At 38.6% G+C, this 20,495-nt stretch overlaps 1 long non-coding RNA gene across 3 annotated transcripts in view; it reads left to right on the top strand.

Moving 5' to 3' along the window:
- The window catches only part of LOC140325017 (uncharacterized), a 40,782-nt gene extending 31,002 nt beyond the window's left edge, over nucleotides 1-9,780 (top strand). Inside the window, exons 4-5 of one of the 3 annotated variants that reach the window (XR_011919624.1) lie at nucleotides 6,450-6,575; nucleotides 8,740-9,780. This is a non-coding gene — a long non-coding RNA (uncharacterized lncRNA). Of the gene's footprint in view, nucleotides 1-4,575; nucleotides 5,174-6,449; nucleotides 6,576-8,739 lie in introns of those variants that run through there. The other 2 variants (XR_011919625.1, XR_011919623.1) reach the window with 2 other exon arrangements.
- The last annotated feature ends 10,715 nt before the right edge of the window (nucleotides 9,781-20,495 follow it).

Raw genomic sequence — 20,495 nt, 5'->3', positions numbered from 1 at the left:
GGGACGGAAGCAAATTTCTCTGAGGACCGGGATTTATCACAGTTAAATATTAGCGGGGGGGGTGTGACATACTCTGGCGTCTTCTCTTTTCTCTCTGTGCACCTCTGCTGCTTCAAAGCGATCACATGACATCTGACAGCCAATCGAGCTGCATGTCATGTGCTCGCATTGCTTGTACACAGACTACTGTGTACATTTACCGGCATCTCATACAAACACCGCTGCGGACCACTTCCGGTCCGCGGATGGTGGTTGGGTGCCGCTTCGTTTTCAATCATGGATGATGTACTCGCGGCCCACTGAAAACACCGCCGCGGACCGATGTACTCGCGGCCCACTGAAAACACCGCCGCGGACCGGTAGTGGGCCGCGGCCCGGTGGTTGGGGATCGCTGCTCTAGACCATTCTTACCCTAGATTTTTTGATAACCTGCTCCATCTGCCTCCTGAGCCAGGATACTGGTTAATGAAGATGCCTATAATTGTGATAGCCAAATGTAAAAATGCAGTAGAGGAAGAAGGTAGATAAAGCCATTGACCACAAAAGCTGATTCCTATATGCCCATTACTGTGCCAGGGTTTAGGATTACAGTAAAGTGTCTGGTAAGAATTATATATTAAGTCAGTTCTAAAAAAAACTCTCTTAGTCAGCCAATGGCATATCCATCAGAACTTAGAATACACTGGAAATAGAAAGCCAGGAAGCTGTGAGCTTTGAACCTTTCAGTAACTTTTAGTGGTGTGAATACAGTACATTCCTGACGCATAACACAAGGCTGGTCATTAAAAAAAAACTTTACTTCGTTTATCATCATAAAGTTGTCCTAGCGCTCCAATCTTTAGACTTTGTCCAGGCTGAGATGATGTCATCAGTCTGCTGCATGAAGCAGTAATCATTTACTCAATCCTCTTTACTCCAGTAATTATTTTTCAACATTTAATTCGACTTTTTTGGGGCACGAGATGTCCATTTTTTGGTCCTTCTCCACCTGGCTCCCACTTTTATACTTGGTCTGATAATAACTGGTCTGCTGCATTTACACACCATATTATACATACCCTGGACATATCTCTACGAATGACAGCATGTTGTATAAAGTTTTGTTCTTATTCATTTTGCTTAATTTTTCCATACATAACAATTTATGATATGTTCATTGTGATTTTTATGTTACTTACTGATGATGGGTAATTATATTAGAGTTTATAGATAATATGCTCCTCCTGAGGAAGCTGCTTAAGGTGAAATGCGTAGAAGAACATTAATAATTGGAGCATTCTGACTGAATTGCTTATTGGTGTACATATGAATTGGCTTTTTAATACTTAAAAGCTCATCACGAACAAGAACTACATCCTGGCAAATTAAGCTTTTGTTTTTATGGATTTGATTGGATCATGTTAAAGAATGGAATGTTTCTATATAACCCTTTAGACAAGAATTTTTCAATTTCATTAAATACCATTAAAGTCCTGATCACTTTTGTATATATTTATGTTATTTTTCAACATTGTATTTTTTAGCAAAGAACAGAGAAGAGATTATGGCCTAGTCGGTGGGAATACTGTGATCTCTCTCTGTGTGTTACCAAATGTAACACACATTATTGATCATGTATATACACCACAATACCAATAATATATCTGATGATAGGTCCACTTTTTTTTATTTTAGGCCTTGTTCAACGTTTGTGTTTCTAAAACAGATGCCCCTTGAGAGGCTGGCATTAGAGGGAGGCTTCAGGGCAGACCTAGAACATATGGAAGAGATTATATCTCCATCTGGGTCTTAAATGCCTTGGAATCCCCCAGGAAGGGTGTGAATCTGTGGTCTTACAAAGGGAAGTCTGACTTGGCTTGCTCATTGTTGTGCCTTTGGCCTCTCTTTGGATAAAGGATTAATACAGGATTTCATTTTTCCTGCTGATGATGTTTAAAGCTTAACTCCAGACTTGTTCAATAAAAATCACAACAAACTTACCGAATCTGTCCTGTTATCAGCCAACTGTAATTACCAGCACAGCATCCATCTGTTTAGGAGAAGGGTGAGCAATTTAAACCAATTAAGGCTTTTCTGCACCGCCTAGTGCTGTCAGTCTGACTTACTGAACGTGAAGGCAAGTATGATGCTGCAGTCTCTTCATCGTCCAGTCATACATTTAGGTGGGTTCTAGATCAAGCAGTATTGCTTCATTGCAGTATGGGCTGCAGGAAAGTCCAGGGCCAGGTAGGTCTGTAAGTGGTGACAGGATCAAAAGAAAAGAAAACTTCAAATCATGACTACCAACTGCTTAGAAAAAAAACAAATTAACCTTTTCAACAATTCGTATCAAAACAGAGATTTAAGTTATTTAGGTTTGCAAATATATATGAAGGCCACATCGACTCTGAGAAGTGTGGTCCCTAGCCCTGTTCTATTACAGCTCCATTTTGCAGCATATACGGCAATAATTAGATTGGAGCATGTGTGTTTAGAGGCCACTAATCCCTCATTTATTGCTTTACTGGTTCTATGATGAAGCCCTTATAAATTAGAGCAGCCTTTATCAACCATTTCACCTCTGAGAAACTGATAAAGGTCTCTGGGAACCCACTGGGGACCAGTGGGAAAAAAACTCCTAAACTGATGGCCAGTAGAATTAGTGTCTAGACAACTGAAAACATCATTACAGTCATGCAGATGGATCTGCCAAGTGGCACTGGCCACAGAAATATGCTGGTATTAAATAGTAGGTCAATAGGCCAAAGTTTGAGGAACCCCTAGCTACTTTTGAAAGAACCCCAGGGTTGTACAAAACCCTGCTTGAGAATGAAAGGAACTGTACTTCATAGAAGGACCATGACAAAACAGTGTAACTTCCATGAAATGTTTAGAGCCACTTTTGTTCTGCTTGCAGGATCAAAAAGCTTGCTGTATAATGTGAAAGATTGTTTGTCAGGTTAGTAAATGCAACATAACCTGATTTCTAAGTTTCTAAGTTCTGGTAAAGTATCTGGGTCATGACAACCCTTGACCTATCCCTGACTGGCCTTTTACTTAGAAGGGCAAAGATAAGACTTGCATAAAGTATTATGTATCCTGCTGGGCTTCTGTTTTTATTTTACCTGTATGTCATCACTTGACTATCAATTTGAAATACAAGAAAAAAAAAGTTCTAATTTTTTTTCTAAATCTAATAAAATCAGAGCACACCTCCATTCTCATCTAATCAACCTAATCAATTTAATCTGAAATTATAGTTACATTTCAATCAAGGTTGTGATTAGATAGAAAGAATCTATATATATATATATATATATATTTTTTTTTTTAAATAATTGTTAAAAGCTGAGTTGGGTTGAAACTACTTTTATATTTATATATATAAGAGAGTTGTTATCATAAACTAGGTAATTACATGACTGGGACAAGGCTGATGTTGACTATTGGCAATCAGTAAGGACATGTTGATACATAGGGCATATAGGGCATGTCTTTTCTAGGTAGGGTAACTAGAAGGTGTGTCTCTCTCTTTTAGCTACTGTGTATGACATAAAGTCAGTAGGTTCAAACTAAGGAGCACATATCACATTTGCAGTGCTCAGTGTGATGTATTCAATGTTTACAACATTTGGGACAAACATTGAATATATTGCAGATTTTCAGTCCTTGACTGTGTTGGCTACATTCATTTTCATTTTTCAGATTGGGAACAGTTACTGTTCCGCCCCCCATGTAGGGAAGATGATGGAAAGACATGTTTACAGTTTCAATCAGGAAGCAGTCTGTTAGGAAGAAATATAATACATTTTACATTTAAATATGCCTTAATACATCACAGCAAAGTGTTTCTTGATATAGGTTTACAATTTATAATATAGGTCTAACTTTAAAGCGTATCATGTAAGAGATCCAAATGAGTTATTAGGACCCATGTTTACAGGAACATTTGGCTTTTCACCAAGTCTGAAACATGCAGACTAAACAAATCAGAAATGCATGTTACAAAATACAACATATTTCTACAGGCGTCAGGCTTGGATCCAGCCCTGTCCATGAATACCAATAATAATATATGTAGCTGCTCTGGTCTGCTGCTAGAATCCAAAGGATATGGATCCCTGTGGGAAGGAAAGAGGGGATCCACTTTGGAAGTGATTTCTATCCATTAAGGTGCGCAATGCAATGCAGACTACTTATATATAGCCAGATGTATTTACACAATGAATTGCTGGATTTTCCTTGTCCATGTATGTCATCTCTCACTATTGCCATGCAGGTATATTTATTGTCTTCTACCAACACACCCTTTATTGTGTATGTGACTGTTTTGAGACATTAGATTGTAAACATCTGTTAAAATTGGAATGTTCTAAACACTATGGAAAAATGTCTTGACTTCATAACTAACAGCAGTCCTATAACCACAATTGTTACTTAACATAAAAGGGTAGACGACCCTTTTTGTAAAGTAAAAATGTTATTCTTTATTTTTTTTCTTCAACAACTTTGTTAGGAGCATTTGCCTACATTGAGGGGAAAGAAATAGCGATCTTATGCATGCGCAGTGAGATTGGTACTTTTTTCCCTTTACAGCAGACTATGTCACCCCATCTCATTCCTGCACAGTGTGAGATCGGGTAATGGTAGCCAGAACAAGGAAGAAGACGGACAAAGATGGCGGTGCCCGGCGCTTCCTCAGTGCCGGAATAAAGGAGGATTCCAGGACTACATGGGACCCAATCAAGGACATCTTCAGCAGAATCAAGGAATCTGAGGAATTAAAGAAACTTGTGATTTTTTTTTATTTTCAGTTTAGTTACGCTTTAAATAAAAAAAATAAAATATAAAGCATAAAGATCGCATGTTCTTCCTGTGTTTGCATGGGTTTCCTCAGGAAACTCCTGTTTCCTTCTATGTCCTAAAAAACATAGTGGTATAATAATTGACTTCTCATTATATTGGCATTGGACTGTAATATTGACATATGACTATGGAAGAGATGTTGGATTGTAAGCTTCTCTGAGGGACCACCTATGGACTACCTATGAAAGTGCTGTGGAAATATCAGCATAATATAGATATGTAGAAAATAAACAAAGAAATATTTACCTGTCCACCTAGGTGTTGGAATCAAAGCAGAAACGTTGAGGGGTGGTGGTGGGGGGTTGGTGTTGGTGCAGCACAGATTCAACAGCCTTCAAATAAAATCTAAACATATTGAACTTCAGCTTTAAAAACACAATGTAATCTTTGTTCTGTTTCAACTTTAACAGTTGCTGCACGAATAAACACATTAATAATTTGATGAAAAGGAGTTCATGCTTGAAATCAGTTAAAAACTCTGTCTATTGTTATGGCTGTTTTATCAGTCACAGGTAATGCACGTCACATTTACACAGAACCCCGAAGCTCACCTGTTGACAGCCCCTCATTCTTTCTATGCATATGCCCATTTGCTGACATATGATACAATGATTGAAATAAAACACAGAGAAGGAACTCAAGGCAGCCCCGGTTTATCATGTAGGTCAGCATCAATAGAGTTACGTTAGCCAAACAGAGCTAATCCTTCTACAGGCAAGGTTTTAGTGAGTGAGCGAGTTGGCTGTATGTCATCACTGGAGCTGTCCATCCCCAGGCTGAGATTTATGTGTTTGCAAATAGAACCTGCAGCATTCCTCTTGAAGACTTAGCATTTTGGGTCCAGGCCAGAAATACTTGACCAGTATATATCATATACCAGCAGAAGAGGACACATCCAACACTTTTTGCCATCCTTGAAATTAGCCTCTTTTCCCTAATTTATTGTGATTTCTATATCTAATTATTCAATATCACCTTTCATTACTTTTCTAACTGATATACTAATATGTAAGAAAGGAGCATTCATTGCCTTTTCATTGGGGGCAGAAAGCTACTTAAAACTATTGCATCAGATTTGATTGTTGGTTACAGGTTTCAAATTTTTTAAAATGATATGCAGACCCAACTACTAGGATCACGTGTAATGCTTAACACATTAATGTTATTGGGAATCTATGTAGCTTTTGCTGAAACAGTACCTGTTAAAACTGGCATGAAGGCCCATACACTTTCTATTTTGGGATGGCAACTCCCTCCCAATTGTGCTCCCATGTTCTTACTGTGCTAAATGTGTTTCCATTGCTGATGATAAGCAGCCATGTTCAACATTCGGGTTCTGTTCTTGTGTTCTGTTATTGTGCCCATCAATAAACCCCTCCTGAGCTTAGCCATGTACCTGCCATTGGAGTAAATGTATCTAGGCAAAGGCTTAAAGGGGCTGGAGAAGATCAGTAGCACTGAGAAGCAAAACAGCGAAAAAACAAACATTTTCTAAAAGTAAAATAAATATCAGTGGTTTATACATAGTACATTAACAAACCGTCATTTAGTTGGAGTTGGAATCTTTTCACCTTACAAGGGATATTTCGTTTTTTTGTTAATAGGATGAAGCTTTGTTGACATCAACCATTCAATATTGTGCAAGAGAAAAGTCTTGTTTTTTTTTAGATTTCCATGCATGTGACTGGGTATTATTTGCAATGCAAATTGTCACCTCATTTACTAAGCTGGTAAGTGCACAACCTAAATTAATTTAGTAAATCAGCCTGATGATTGAAATACAACTTTTACTGTTTATATGATTTGACCTTCCAGTTCTAAAATTTACGTAGCTGTGTTAGATAGCAGCCTGGTGACCTGACACAGTGATGTGAGTGTTAAAGCCAGGTATAAAAAGGCAAATAACATTTACCAAAGAAGTTCAGCAATAGCAGTCCAAACACTTGTTCAGTAATGGGTGAATAAGAAGGTAACCATTGGGACAAAGCAGTTGTGAAACAGCCACAGTGCACTACAAGAATATAAGCAGTTAAATGATCTGGTATGCAATACAGATAACTCTTGTTATCACTTTAATAAATAAGATAACTCTTCTATCACTTTAATAAATAAGGCTCTCTTAACATGTCATGACTTAAAGGAATTTCTTTTTCATATAAAGGTCACTAGGTATCTAAAGGGCCAATCAGGAATTTGACATCTGGAAATTAGGAGCCAGCTTTTTATAACCTGTCAAGTTCTTAAAACCTGTCAAAGATACTAAAGCTAAAATACTAACATTCACATATATGGCTCTTGTTCCAATACTTCTAAAGATATCACTCAGGGTCTAAATAGATTATATAATCTCAGGTAATCATTTTTTTCAAGTTGTAATAATAGATAAGTCCTTTCTTCAACAATTTTTAAGACTGTTAAATTTAAAGTTTTGTGAAGACCTAAATTGTAGTTGTTGAGGTTTTATAGAAAATAGGTCATCCTATGCAAACTCTCAGCCAGGGCACTTTTTTAGATTTTGGTAGCACATGTTATGTATCTTTGCTTTTCATGTCATTATGCAATACTGTGATGAATAAACTAGTAATGGAGGGTGAGGCTTTTTTTGTAGGCACATGCTTCACCTCATATGCCCCATCAGTATCTATAACCTAACATTATCAATAGATTACAGGGCAAATGACAGAATGGGATTGACATAGCTATTGGTTGTGTAAGTAAGTAAGTTGTGTCTCCTAGGGGAGATTCAAAACAATCAAATGCATAGGAAAGCATCTTATAGAAAAGGGTTAGTAACTAGGCAGGTGCAAACTATGAAATTCAGTATAAATCTAGGATATATTCCTGGCACCACCAAGAATAGACCTAGATGCCAGGGACAGTGTAACTCTTGCACGTGCCCAGTGGTTGAAAAGGACCACGGTGGACCCAGAAGTGTTGACTTTGGGAGATGTAGCAGTGAAATAATACTGGAGGGTAGGCATTATAGCATTGTAGTTATTTGTCTATATTCTGGATGCAGAAAAACATGAAGTATTTACATATACGGTCTAATTTATTAAAGATCTTTAAGACTGGAGATGAGATGGTAGAATATATTGGGGGAACCTGGGTAAAGCAGCAAACCTAGAATGGATTTCTTGAAAATCATTGCTGTCATGCCCATTATAGTCTACCTTCTCTTCTCCAGTCATGGAGAAGGGTTTTAGTTTTTAAAAGTGATTGTGCAAATTTTGTGTCTGCCGTGGCACCTGTGCTGTGCAAACAGAGGTTGTGTTATGTCTGTTTAAATTCCTTCTGCTATCCTACACCTGAAATTCGCCACCTTTTTTGGCTCCTCTGAGCCAACATGGAAAGGAACCTGTATGTGTTTTCTGTGGGCACATGATGGCTACAAGAATGCAATGTCCTCAATGTTTGTCTTGGGCATCCAGTCTAGAATTGGCACAGCTGCTCAGATACTCTGCAGGAGGCTTCATTTATTTTCAGCACAGTTGTTGTGTTTCTTGGCAGCAATAGCAAGTAACTAAATTGTTTAATTTGTTGTCTAAAACTAAATGATAGCTCCACTTTTAAAATTGGTTGGACGGGCCTTCTTTTTATTAGGCAAGTAGGCAGTGCGGCTGTAATACAGACTGATGAGAAAGCATTTTCTGGCAGCTTCCAAAAATGACTCATTTAATGACCTTGCACTTAGAAAAGTGTTCCAGCCAGGTTACCTTCCTATGAACAAATGAGCTGTCTTAAGGGATAATGCCAGACAATAAAAAGTAAATAAATAAATAAATTAAAGCAATGTCGGAATGTCTAAAGAAGTAAAGCATTGCGCCAATAAAACATTCCTTTGCCAGTACGAAAATGTGTTTCCTATTTCTCATTTGTTTATTGTCTTTCCAGATTTAGGGCCGGAATGCATCTACCTGGGAGAACGGAATCTAGCCTGGTTTCCCGGACTGTACCCAAAACAGAAGAACATTTCTAAACTGCCCCCTCACTTATTTTGTATGTCACAATTGTATGTAAAAAGGAAAGGTGGGACTTTAGGGGGGGCATCTAAATACACATTTAACATTCATATCCATGCACTGTTTTAATTCCATTCAATCACTCTTGGGAGCCAGAAAGTGACAAGGCTGCAACTCACTTGTATTCCTTACCTGTAAAAGAAAAGATGTTAGGCACAAAGACCATGCTACCAGAGCCAAGTGCTGACAACAATATTCATTATTAAAAGATGCTTTCAGGATGACCTGAAAAGAAAAACTGTCATCCACCATGGGGATAATAAAGCTTAGGCCAAATAAAATACAAATAAAAAAAACAACACAAACACCAAACCCTGAGAAAGAAAAACTGCACTTTATTATAAATGCCTATTCCCCATGTCCATTATACTAACTTGTCCTATAGTCACACAATGCCTTGCGCCATGTTTGTTTGGAACACCCTAACCCCAGTTATCACTGCTGGTACCATAAAAAGTATTGTATACTTACCTTTTTTCTAGGTGTCCTAAGTTTATGAATTTCCTACAGTGTTTTCATCCTTTTCTTTCTCTGGTGGTGTGTGTTTTTCAATGCTTCAGACTTGTGTTGCATAATGACCTTGCACCATTCTCTCCAGTGGGTCAGGGACAGGGAGGACCAGGCCTTGACATCCTGGGTTCATAGAAGTAGTTTAAATGACATTGCCCAGATGTGAAGCTGCTGGAACAGGGACCTGGTAAGTCTGTAGGGGAGGTAGGGTAAGCATAGCAGCTATAACGGCTAATTATTCCTGTGTATAAAAGTCCATTTTCATTGAGGAGGTTAAATACATTTTGATCAGTATGAAATGGGTTCTTATATTTTTATAGATTATTGCATTTTGCAGATTGCTTTCAGTATTACAAAATAAACCAGATTGCCCCTGCTAGAACAATGAATATGTCATCTGTTCAAGTGAAGAATTATGCCTGCGTGTGACTCAGTCTGGTACTGATGGATATAAATGTATCTTTGTTTTTCTTCTCACAAGCCCAGCTCTAAGAGCCCCATTGCCCACTCCGCCTTCCACTGTGATCCAGGTCATTCCGCCGCTGTGCATGAACAGAGATAAGGCACAAAAACCGCAGCCAAAACACTTAGTGAGAGGATGGGTCCAGACCAGTCCACAATTACCCATTTCCTTTCATTCCACAGCCCAGGACATGTAAATAAACATTATGCTTTCCTGCCCTGATGGAGAGCTAGAAGAATGAGCCAAGCCTGTAGTTATAGTTTAACCCCTAGATCACATCTTGGCCTAAGCAAACTGCTACATGACCAGCCGCGGTTATACATGTGATTAATGGTTCCCCAAAAATGTGCAGGACTTGCCAAATGAATTGTCTCCACCTTAAGAAATATAAAGCAACTCAAAGCTGTCAGATTAGGGAGACAATTCCAAATACTTTCTACTGTGCGAATGATGGGTGTGAATGACCTTGTTGGCTTATAGCCCTCATCCAGCTGGCTCAAAGTTTTGTCTGTCGCCTATAGACCTGCCACAGCATGTCACATCACAGGAGACTATGCTAAAACTCTCAGATAACCACAGCATGCCTGAATCTAAAGCAGAGCAGGTATGTCTGGAAAAATAGCCCTAAAAAGGACTGGAAGAGACCAGGAGATGATGTACAATTCTACAATGTACACCTATTTTTATTAACTTATATAAAGAAATACAATAATAAAGCAGTACCAGAACCAGAGCAGGATTAAACATGAGTAGACTATTAAAAAATATAAAACTATAAACAGCTTTGGTGTAACATTTGCATTTATTACAAAGATCTTTGGATTAGGTCTGCATTAATTTTACTTTCTCTGAGCCCAAGCCAACCTAGACCCAACCCCAGTTTGTGAGTGGACAATGAAATAAGTTGTCATGAGCGTTTCTCTTTTCTCTTAATTATTATTAATATTATATCAGCATGTTTCTTGTAAGAACTAAATGGCTTCCTGTGCTGCTTCTTTTATCACACTCCAGTCCTTCTAATCAGGGACTGCAAGAGGCTGACACCAGGTCAAATCCTGGTACTAACACAGTTTACAAAATACATTTGTATAATTTTGTTAATGTTTACAGAGCTGTATTTATTTCTGTTGTGGCACTAAAAAGGGACCCCGGGACTTTCCTCTGTTTATAATAGAGAGCCCTATCACCTTCAAATGCTATCACATAGCTCTCTACAGTATACCCTTTTCATGATGCATAAGTGGGGGGATACCAAAGCACTTTGATCAATCTCATACAAACATAGGAAAAAGTTTTATTAGAATACAAACTCCATACAAATCTGACCTGTCTAAAAGCAGAACCAAGAATACCAAAACGGTTACGGTCCAATTTAGAGAATGCCATGCAATTGCAGCCACAATGTACGTCTTTGGCTAGAAAGGCGGTAAACACTTTGTTCAAGTGAATGGAGCTTCTGATCACGCACTATGATATGGTGATTAAACACTGATGTCTCTTTTATAGATCTGGTGATTTGAAAAGTGTCAATTAAGATGAAACAGTGGTCATCTTTATAAATGTGCCCTAAAGAATTCAGGCACTAGCCAAAAGAATAGAAACAGACCATATAAAGAAACAAATGAAGTGCAGAAAATGTAAGAACATTTCAAAGCAGTATATAGCACAGGGACAGCAAGAAACAAACATAGGAAAAGAAGCTTACATTTTGGCGGCAACTATTGTTGCTGCTTGAAGAGACTTTCTTATGTAATGATGTAACCATCTGTCAAAACTATCAGACATAAAACAGACATAAACCATTATGCATACATTGCAGTATGTGCGTCCCAATAGAAAAATCACACCCCACCACACCCTGATGTATGTGGGAAGAAGCACTGTTTCGTCATGCTAGAAGAGGAGCAGCATTATTAAATCAATATCTGTTATTACTGTTCCCTCTCCTGATAACTTGTTGTGCAAAAGCAATTGGTAACTAGTATCAATATACAAGGGGATGCTGAGAAGTTCCTGGCTTTGCCCCCTTCCAGATGAAATAGAAAAATGAGTGTGGGGCATATGACAGCCTAATATCTTAGTATGTAACTGTGCAAATATCAGGTCTTTGTGATTCCTGAAAGTGTTTTTTCTCTTAGTGAGAAGCTGTGGTGGCATAGGCACAAGCAGGTTTCACGTCGTTGGAGTTACGGGCCGTCATGAAGTTTTTGTTTCTCCAGGGAAAGTCAGCAAAGGACATTCACACTGAGATGTCACAAACACTGGGGGAGAAGTGTCCTTCCTACAGCACTGTCAAAACCTCGTTTCATATCTCGTTTCAAGACTGGGCATTTCACCGTTGAAGATGAGCCCCGCAGTGGGTGCCCCCCGAATTCAACTGACCCGGCAACCTGCGATGCTATCCATGAGCTGATTATTAAGGATCGGCGAATATCTACAAAAAAGATAGCCCAGATACTTGACATCTCACGGGAGCGTGTTGGGCTTGTTATCACCACTATTCTAGACATGTGCAAGCTTTCAGCGAAGTGGGTGCCGAAATGTTTGAACAGTGATCAGAAGAAGGAAGTTGAAGCATCCAAAGCCGTTTTAGCCCATTTTGAAGCTGCACAGGACTTTTTTGCTAGGTTAGTGACTGAGAATGAAGCCTGGCTCCACATCTATGATCCTGAAACCAAGGAGCAGTCAAAAGAATGGTGTCAAGCGGGTCCCTGAGGCCGAAGATGTTCCGAACTCAAAAATCGGCCACAAAAGTCATGGCGTCAATTTTCTGGGAGAAAGACGGTATTCTTTTGGTGGACTACTGTCTAGTATCACCGGACAGTAATATGCTAACCTCCTGGACCAGCTGAACGAGGCAATTAAGAAGAAACGCCATGGAAAGTTGACAAAAGATATCCTTTTTTTGCAGGACAATGCACCTGCGCACATGTCAAATGTTGTGGCTGCCAAATTAAACACCCTGGGTTTCCAATTGGTCCACCATCCCCCCCACTCACCTGACCTGGCCCTTTCTGACTATTATCTGTTCCCGAATTTGAAGAAACACCTGAAGGGGCAACGATTTGAGGACATTTCTGATGTCAGATGCTGATGAGAGCTGGTTTGCGGCCCAACCAAAGGACTTTTTTTGGAACGGTCTAGAAAATCTGCAACTACGCTGTACCAAGTGCATCAATCTCAGGGGGGAATATGTTGAATAAATGTGTTATTTCATAACTCTGACTCGCTTCTTTTTGTGCAAAGCCAGGAACTTCTCAGCACCCCCTCCATTTTAGATACCATGAATTTAGCATGCAACATGTAAATCCAGGTCAGGAATTGAGCTTTCACTCTCCCAGTATTAGCTGAATTTCAATGATATAGTGGCCAATAGTGGGCATACTACTGCACAAGGGCCCTCTGAAATGTGGGGTACTTTTGTTACTTGCATGTGGGTGCTAGGATCCCTCCTTCTGTCATCTAGACCTGGACACATTTTAGCTCAAACTAGCTGCTGGCTATAGATTCCTGCTCTCAAGTGTATTTTAAAAATCTAAATTTATAAATGTGTATGTGTGTTTTTAACCAGCATTTCAAGCCTCTGTATGGGTATACTGCTGCTTTTTAACAAAAATATATAAATGGTCACTAATTAGATTCTCCCTGTACTCTGACTACCTATTTGATTGACAGTTGCATGGCAATTTTGTAACTATCAACATAATGCACTTTTCCACATGCAGTTTTCCACATGTAGGCTTACTTTTGAAATAAATGATGAAAAATGTAAATCTCATTTTTACCAACTCATTTCAAAGTAGCCAGTGGAATATTATTATCCTACACCGGAAAATGTATCGCCCAGGCAAGATTTAGTGGATGTATTCCAGATCAGATTTCAGGGAATTTATTAATCTCTTTTTTAAATTTACTCAGTTAGAATGCCTTCAGCTGCAGAAGATTATATCTGTTCGTGTTCATTAAGCCCATAGCCTGGGGATGAAAGTAAAGATGAAAATGTTAAATGTTACCATCTTATAAAATGAAGACGTTCAAAGTGTCAGATGTAACTAGTATATTAAAATACAGCTTTATTCTCCCCTTAGCCATGTAGGAGTTTATAACAAAGTTTCCATTTTAAACCTTAAGAATGAGTTATATTTTGCATGGCAGGAATATAAAATGACACCCCCATACTTTCCTATTCACTTCCTTATCCAATGTTGTATGTTTAACTAGCAATAAATATTCTGCAGCAGACCTGGATGTTTTCTACTTCCAGTGGAAAAGAAATAAAATTGATGGGCTCGGGTGGGTCTTAAAAATGCAACCTAATGTTTTGATTAAGAGCTGGGAGAGGCTTCTGTTTATAGGTCTAATTAGCTTGGGGAATTGCATGGCCTCATTTATGGTTTACATTCAAGAAATGAATGGTTTTTATTTCTTGTGTACTGTAAGCATAGTCAGGTTACAGTATGTAATAGAATTAGAGTTTTGTGATCTGGTCTTTGTTAGTTTTACATTCCTGAAACTTTTTAATGCTGCATGAATGGTCTCTGACTATTCTGAAACAATACCTGAGAAGCTTAACTTAATTTAATAGTCCACCCAAAATTTATACTGAGTACACTCCCTTCTTATATGGCTTGAATACCTCACTTTCCAGCCCTAATCCCTCACTCCTGATGTTCCTGTCCGTCTAGGTGTTTTGGGTTCATGCCTATCTTTGTGTTTCCTCCATACCACTTGTTGCATTAATCATTGTATAACTTTTAATCCAGCAGGAAGATTGATACCCTATTATGATGACCTTAGCAGATGTGAAATTCCAGAACCTCAATTGCTGGTATCTAGCTGGTTATCAGTAGTGTATTAAAAGTTATATTGTCAAGTGTCTTATCTCTCCAGAATCTTTATGAAATGGAAATATCAGTTTTGATGTGTACTTATTATTCAATTGTAAACCTGTGCCTAAAAAGCTTTATCCCTCCGAGCAGAAAAAAGATACCCCACCTGTAGTAATAAAATAGCCCACTTATCTGCCTCATCTCCACCACTTCATACCCTCACGGGAACCAAAAATTGTAACTAAATGGATGACTTATTATTCTCGTGGTCAGATCAGGAATTTCATCCTAAAGCCCAAGGAAAATAATGGTTGGTTGCAAAGTCATGCCTGGGTTTGAAGATAAGAACTCTATTTGTATAGTTCACTGCTTCTCAACCAGTGATCTGAAGCAGAGGTCCCCAACCCCCGGTCCACTAGTGGACTGCGGCCGTCTGACAGGTGGGCCGCAGGTCTGGCCAGTGCACCCATCAGCAGGGTAAGGCGCACGAGCCAGGGCTGAAGACCATGTCTCCTGGAGACATCGCAGACTCAGGACCATGGCATGACGTCACTTTGGGGGATGTTTCTTCCCCTTTAAGTGACACACGGCTCCCCACGCATTCGCAGTCCTCAACCTGCAAAAGGTTGGGCACCACTGATCTATAGGGTTACTCCTTTTTATGTTGGGATTTCCATTGGAGTTTCTTGATCAGTGGACAGTGACAAGGGTACATTGATGCTTGACTACATTAACCATAATTTTGAGAAGGCAGTTTTCCAGTGGCATTCAATGGAAGGAGGCACTTCTTCACTAGCTATCATTGTAAGGTGGCAACTGCCAATGTTAGGGATCACCTCTCCCATTTAACACCAATGTAAAGAGTCACCATTACCACCAACATGGCACAAAAGTGGACAACTAATATAAAATGATACAGTGTTTCTTTTCTGACCTTATTAAGACTTTTTTCATGATTACTTGGGCAAAGATTGAGCCATAGCTGGTTTTGGATTGTCTTTCTTCCAAATCCCACACATTTCTTTTGATACTTCATTAAGGAAATAGGTAAAAGGAATAAGAGGGCTAGGCAAGCTTCAACGAAACCAGGAACTTTTCCCATTTAGAACAGCCTACCATTTAGGTGAAGCAAGTTTTAAAAAAGTTATATGTTCATGTATATGGAGACAGCTATACATATCTGCACTTTATATCCATTGCTCCAATACAATGTTTGGTCCACAGATTAATGCTGGCTTATATTGCCTTCCTCTCCCAACTAGAAATTCATTTAGAGCAGAGTGCTGGATAGAGTTTGCCCACAAATACTAAAATCCCCCATTGAGTGTTGTAGCTCTGTACAATACTCATTCTGATCTGGCTCTCAGGGTTCAGGTGTGATATCTTAAAAAAAACAAACCAAACATTTTTCGGGACTTCACATTCCTCCTCAGTACAAGCAATTGGAACAAACGTTGGTTTGTTATATATGTTTCCTTTATTTTTTTCATGGAATCTGTACTTCTATTCAACAGGCTGTGAAGCTGCTAATATTTTGTTACAGAAGTGTTAAGTACTTTCCACTTCAGAGGAAGTTTACCAACAATTATAATTGTACAATTATAATTATCTGTCATGGAACATGCTAAAAATGTAGATAATTTAGAATAGGTGGCAAGACCAACACAAAGAACTCTTTTCTCAGTGTGACCTCAATGAATCTTGCTTTTAAAGCTGAAAGGGGCGATGGGGGATGAATTTCTTCCAGCTGTGTGGTCTAATGTAGATGTTAGGTTTTTCCTAATTAGGTCTTTTGGATCACTTTAACAGTCCATATAAGAGAATCAGATTTGCCAACCAAATTTATCAGAGATCACCAATAATCTCCAGCTGTTTTTGGATAATAACTCACTGGGAAACACACATAGTCATGTAAAAAAAAAGTAAGTACACTTTTAAAAAATAATAGGCAAACATTGGATCTTCAGTTGAAGTGATAGGCTTGAACAAATGACAATTAAAAATTAAAATGTTCTGAATGAATTTATGATCAAAAGATTTCTCTCCCAATAAATACCATGAACCAATAAATGACCTGAAACATAAATTGACTTGTATTGAAAAAAGAAAGGTTGGTGTCCACTGGTCATAACACATAACTTGGGTGTGTAACTATCTCCCCACAGGTAGAACCAACAACAACCCACCAAAAGGAAGCTATGTGATGAGCTACATTTTAACTCTCTACATTTAACTCTCTACATTTAACTTCCCAAGTCTTTTCGACCCCCCCAAAAGGCACCAAGCTCCTGTGACATAAAGAACACAAAACTAAATACTAAAAACCCAAGGGTGGGAGAATGGTCCAAATTCATCCTCCAACTAAACTTTCCTGAATGATATGCCCAGCACTTTTCTCCCTCCACCTCTTTGGCTCCTCTCATCCAGTAGGCAAGAACCACCAATCAGACTTTTTTTTTTTTTTAAATCTTTTTTGGATATTTTTCCCCCTTGTTGTGTAATTCATTCCTTCCCAGCCTCCAGTGTTAGCTTTATCACAATCTAAATGAAGAAAAATGCAGATTTGTCATTCATATAAAAGAAAAAGTTAGTATACTCCTACATTTACCAACCCTTTAAAATCCTGAAACTAGAATCGAGTTTTCCAAATTCCATTCCATTAGAATTGTGAGTCCCTTGAAGAGACAGCTAGGGCAGGTTCAGACCTAAAGGAGGATCAAGTGATCCCATGCGGCTCCCAGCTGCTGGCAGTTTGCCAGCAACACAGTCACTCTCAATGCTTACATATTGGACAGCTTCACCCCCATTCATTTTCTTTTGGGCTGCCATGAGTAGAAGGCAGAGGTTCTTATGGACTATCCTTCCTTATCATTTCTACCCTACCCTATCCTTCCCTATATCAATCTCGGATATTGGGGGTCTGGGATTCTCTTTACTATTGATGTGTGTGCTGTTATCATACCAAAATAATAAGTACTCTCTAAAGCTTTAAGAACAAGATTGTGGATGTCTATGAGTCTGGTATGAAATTTGCCAAATCATTTGAAATCAAACAGATAAAAATGGACATTAAGTAATAACTTATTATAGTTGATAATAAATTACCTATGAAAAATCTTGAACATTTGATTCTATTTCTTGGCTGGATCACAAAATGTAAGTTCACAAAGCATGCTGTCTCCAACATAATTTGTCATGCAGAGTCTGATGATAGAATGTCAGTGAATCCAGTAGTAGTAAATGAGGGAAGACTTCTAGAAACAACTGCTGGGATTTATAGATACGGCACTAAACAGCTTGAATCCGACATAACTCTAACCAAGCACGTTTTGTACAGGTAGTGCCAAAAATGTAGAATTCAAACTCTTACATAAAGAGGATCTGACCATCTGGTTTGGCTATTGTATACATGTTTGCCTCATAAGCAATATAATGGATAAGCGTACTTTCCACAAAAATGCTTTTACTGCATTAGACAGATGATGTGCTGACAAAATATAAATACAATGATGTGTTTTTTTTTATCCAAGAAGAATGTGAGCCTTCAACTACTCACCACCTGTGTAGATTGTGCCGCATATACATCACCTACAACTCTGTATGAAGTCAGTGGAAGCCAGGCCTTTAAAGAGACATGGTCACTGATTTAAAAAAAAAGAGGTGTTGCTTGATTTGGTTTCGGCTGGTTGTTGTGAGAAGGCATGATTGAGGGGATCATTCTGCTAGTTCACATTAAAGCAGAACAAAAACACAGCATGCTAATGAATAATCCACCAAACAAAAGGATACTTACTTTATGTCCCAAAGATTTTCCCTACAGTACTTTTTTTGGCCATTAGATGTCCTCAGTCTGATAGACAGCATTATTCAACCCACTTCCTCTGAACCCAGGCTGTCCTGGACTCTTTCTAACTGGACATGAACTGCTTGGGTCCTTGTGTTTCTTCTTCCAGCTACACTCCAATCTATCTTTACCGGGGCTGTGAAAGTTTGACCAAACGAGGTCACTTTCAGGTACTTTATGATTGTTTCCAATGACAGATGAATTAGTGAGTGCTGCACAAATTTGCAACCCTCTGTGTTTTCCTTCAGTGGAAACACACAGCGGTCACTTCCAATGGCAGATTGATGAATGTTGTTGGGAGATCACTATATACATGTCAGATGAGCACAACTGTTTGTGTTGGGCCACAATCATCTAACGTGTGCACAAAGCTTTATTGTACATAACCCATCCCGTGTATCCAGGTTCATAAATACATGGGCAAAGGTATTTTAAGGAGCAGATATGTCCTGAAAAGGAACATGTTGAAAGGAGGAGAAAACAAAGTACCACGGAGATGAGGCTTTAATTGTGATACTTCTTCTTTATCATCTCATCACAAACTGGGGCTGGCTCCATGACAGCCTAGGCTTATGAGGAAGAGGAATAAATTATACATCATTGCATAATTCATTGGGAAAGAATGAAGACATCTAGTGGTAAGTATAAATACTGCAGAGGGCAACTTCTAATCGAAGGCAAATATTGCAGCAAAATATATTTCTTTCCTTTTTTCTTGTAATGGGCTATTTATTTATTTTTTTTTACCTGTGATCTGTTTTTAGTAATAACATGTAAATCTATGTTCTGCAAGACTTTTTTTAAATTGCCAGAATGTGGATCTCTAGGCACAACAGAAAACCCTTTAATGGAAACATTGCTAAGCCATCACTAGGGAGGAGTGATATGGACAGCAACATTATATAGGCTGTGAAAGATTGAAAGCTTTGTTTAACGAGCTGTAGTACTCAATGAGGAAGCAGCTCTAATGACAACATTCTGCAGGGAAGGATTGGATTTAGTAAACTCTCATTAGGAATTATATATCCTGGATTCCTGAGCTAAAGACAGAAATAATACACACTACTATATTCATAATATTATTTTAGCTTTAGCAATAGAAAAGAAAATACCTCTGATTACCCCATTAAGATTAAATGACTCTTCTAAATTAATCCTAAAATCAATAAACCACACAAGCTAATATTAGGTGCTGAGCAGAGACTGAGCTCTGTTTAATAACTAAAATATCAGAATCTACACATCTGAAATGAATTAAACTTGGGCTGAGGAATCAATGTCACCAATTAAGCAGGAATGGGATAAGAAGTATTGATTCTTTTATACCTTTATGAATCTCACTAAAACAGCTGCCTGGCTGATCCATTGGCATTAGCCCCTTCTAAATAACTGACCTGGAACAATTATGTAGAAAGTTGTGACAACAATTCCACTTTGCATTTTAGCTCAGTTCAATGGTTTTAGGTATGTACGTTAGAGAAAGCCAGGCACTTGGCATTTTTTGAATGATGTCAGTAATTGTAGCCCCCTAGTATTTTATTTAATATAGTTCTGCTTTATGGCTTATTTAGAGTTTTGGGTTGAGTGTGGCTCACTGTAAGACCAATGATCTGTACAACAGAGGCCAATGCAACACACAGCATACATCCTGGGTATGATTTATTTAAGCTCTCCAAGATAGGGGAAGATGGATAATGTGATAACCTGGATGATCCAGCAAACCTGGAATGGATTTCATAGAAATCATTAGTTGGCAACTGTTTTCAATCCTGGACTAGATCCACTCTAGGAGTGCTGGATCACCCATGATCTCCCATGATAGTTTATCTTCTCCAGTCTCTGGGGGCTTTAAAAGATCAGGCCCTTTGTCTTGCCACAGCTATAGGAGGAAGGCCTAGAAAGCATGCTGCAGAATGGGCAGACACAGTAATCTCTTTGCTGAGGTCAGACATGCCCTGTTGAGTCAGAGCTCTCAAATCAGC

Source organism: Pyxicephalus adspersus, chromosome 2 (genome assembly GCF_032062135.1).
Source record: "Pyxicephalus adspersus chromosome 2, UCB_Pads_2.0, whole genome shotgun sequence".
In the NCBI taxonomy this organism is placed as follows: Eukaryota; Metazoa; Chordata; class Amphibia; order Anura; family Pyxicephalidae; genus Pyxicephalus; species Pyxicephalus adspersus.
The sequence above is the reverse complement of the archived record's forward strand: the minus strand, read 5'-3'. Positions and strand labels throughout refer to the sequence as shown.